The sequence below is a fragment of the Arvicanthis niloticus genome, chromosome 11, assembly GCF_011762505.2.
Source record: "Arvicanthis niloticus isolate mArvNil1 chromosome 11, mArvNil1.pat.X, whole genome shotgun sequence".
Taxonomy (NCBI): domain Eukaryota; kingdom Metazoa; phylum Chordata; class Mammalia; order Rodentia; family Muridae; genus Arvicanthis; species Arvicanthis niloticus.
This window is the reverse complement of record NC_047668.1, coordinates 45,554,558-45,557,839: the sequence shown is the minus strand read 5'-3', so window position 1 is coordinate 45,557,839 and position 3,282 is coordinate 45,554,558.

Genomic DNA, 3,282 nt, shown 5'->3' with positions numbered 1-3,282 from the left:
CTTCTTCCTGTTACTCTTTCCTGGTTCCTGGTGATTCCATGGTGATCCCTATTGGCGCTAATTTCCCATCAGTCATCACCCAGGCAGCTCTGTCCACTGATGGTTCTCTCTCTCTTTTTCTTTCTTTTTTTTTTTTTTGTGGATGTTTTATTTACATTTCAGATGCCATCCCCTTTCCCCAATCCCCCTCCCTAGAAAACCCCTATCCCATGCCCCCTTTTCCTTTCTGCTTTTATACAATTTTTTAAAATTATATTTAATATTTTATTTACATTTAAGATGCCATCCCCTTTCCCCATTTCCCCTCCCTAGAAAACCCCTGTCCCATGCCCCCCCTTTCCTTTTTGCTTTTATACAATTTTTTTTTTTAAATGTTAATCAAAGGATTTATAAGTTTGGTAATGCTCAATCAGAAGCATAACCCAGTACCCAACCTAGATATAAAAACTATCTTTGACTGGTGGAGACATGTGAACATCTGCCTCCAAGCCCCCTCTCTCTTTCACTCTCTTATTACCTAGCTTCTCCTCTCCTTCATCTTCTCTCCTTACTCCATCTCTTCCTTTTAATACTCCTTCCCACTTAGCTCCTCCTACATATCACTCTTCCTGTTAAAGTAAAACTTTTCTCTCAAAATACAATTAGAGCATACTTATTCCTAATTGTACCAGTGAGGTACAAGATAGTCCTAATACCCAGTCCATCATTTTGTTGACTAACCAGAACCTCTGACCTCTGTCATCTCTTTCATCTCTTCTAACTAAAACATTTACTTTTGATCCTGGCTTTTTTTTTTTTTTTTTGCTTTAGAATGAATGTCAGCTGAAAACTATCTACTCAGATCTTTTCTCTCAAAGTAAATAGCCAGGATTGGCTATGAGAGACTATAGGTCTTCAACCCCATCAGAAATCCAGAATGACTGAGTTAACTGAAGTTATGGGAAGCACTAAACATAGCTTCTAAAACTTAGCCAATTTATAGAGACCGCTGAACACCTGAAAAACCCCTATACTACCGAACTTTGGAGCATCAAATCTTCAGCCTTCTGGCCCAGAGTCATCTGACAGACCTTAGTGATGCAGGATTATTAAGGGATGATTACTCTGTCTAGGCAGATATAATCAATCAACTATTCTGCATGTGTGTCCGTTTCTGGACAGTAATTTGTCTGTAGATGGAAGGAGGCAATTCTTGCCTAGTGGCTGTCACCACACAACTGGCGTAACTCCAAGGATGCTCAATTTCTTCTTAGAATCCACAACAGGAAGCTGTCAGGAGCAGACAGGTCTCTAATCAGAATGGACATTAATATATAAATATTTGTAGTGTCAATTCTATGGACTTCTGACGTTTTGAAAACCAACTATCCATGTAAGGTCACCTGGACTGTTGTCTGTTCACTCCTCTCAGCTATTTCTAAATAAAATATGGGAAACCTCCTAACAATAAACTCAAAGCTATGAATTTGCTATAGTCCCTTAACTCATAGGTTAACCATCCCAAATCAGTTAAAAAAGTTAAAGAAGGACTGGGTCTAGGCCTTGTATTCCTAAATGTGTTATACAGGCACAATGCCCATGAGAGTATCAATATTCATCTCACTTTTATATTAATAAGAAGCTCATACCAATGAAAACCTTAAATTTGAAATCAAAGTAAATTTTGTACTATTTAAGAAATTATAACTTCATCTTTATAATAATTATACAGATTTCTACCAATAGGTCATGGCTATGCAATAAGTCCTAGCTAATCTCCCCTGTTCCAACAAAACCACTACTTTTCCCTAGAAAGACAGACCATTATTAACCACATTAGTCCCCAAACCCAGGGAATATGGGCGCTGACTCTTCTTTAACTTCATCAAGCTGATTACTGGAGTTGAGATATTAGAAGAGGGGTGGGGGGAAGAGTAAGTTGATAAGCCTCTGATGCTGTGTCTTCACTGAATCCAGATGGAATTCCAGGACATCGGAGGTTTGGGCAGGTCTGCTCAGTATGCTTGATGAGTAGATACACCAAGGCTGTGTATTCTGCAATATACAATTCTCAGAACAAGTTTTAGTATCAAAAAAAAAAAAAAAAAAATTTCCCCCCTAGGGGGCTGACATTTTTTTAAAGATGTTGGTTCTAACAACTTTTTTTTACCTTTTTAAAGTTGGTTGTAATATTTACATTTCAGATTTTATCCCCTTACCACATTTCCTCCCACCACCCAGAAACCTCCTATCCCATCCCCCTCCTCATGCTTCTATGAGGCAGTGACCGCATCTACCCCCCCCCACTATCCCCTCCCCACCCTCACATTCTGCCCCACTCTGTGTTTATTTTTTTATGGGACCAAGAAATTCCTCTCCCACCTATGCCCGACAAGGCCATCCTCCCCTACATATACCCTGGAGTCTTGGGATCCTCCCTATGTGTTCCCAGGCTGGTGGTATAGACCCTGGGGGGCTCTGGTTGTTTGGTATTGTTGCTTTCCTCCTGGGGTCACAAACCCTTTCCACTTCTTCAGTCTTCTCTCCAAATTCTCCATTGGGAAACCCCTACTCATATCAGTGGTTAACTGTGAGCATCGTCCTTTGAGTGTGTTAGTCTTTGGCAGACCTCTAAGGAAACAGCTATATCATGTTCCTCATATTATGCACTTCCAGCCATCCACAATAGTGTTTAGCTTAGGTGGCTGTACATGGGATGAATACCCAGGTGGAATGGTCTCCTGATGGCCATTCTTTCAGTTTCTGTCCCATGTTTTGTTTCCATATTTGCTCCCTTGAGCATTTTTGTTACTCGTTCTAAGTAGTACTGAGGCATCCCCTCTTGGTCTTCCTTCTTTATGAGCTTCATGTGGTCTGCAGGTTGAGTCTTCCCTAATCCAAGCTTTTGGGTTAACATCCGCTTAACAGTGAGTAAATACCCTGAGTGTTCTTTTGGGATTGGGTTAGCTCACTCAAGATGGTAATTTCTAGATCTATCCATTTACCTAAAAATTTCTCGAATTCATTATTTTTAATAGCTGAGTAATACTCCATTGTGTAGATGTACCACATTTTTTGTATCTATTCTTCTGTTGAGGGACATCTTGGTTCTTTCCAGCTTCTGGCTATTATAAATAAGGCTGCTATGAACATAGTGGAGCATATGTCTTTATTACATGTTGGAGCATCTTCTGGGTATATGCCCAGGAGTGCTACAGCTGGATCCTCAGGTAATGCTATGTCCAGTTTTCTGAGGAACCGCCAGACTGATTTCCAGAGTGGTTGTACCAGCTTGCAATCCCA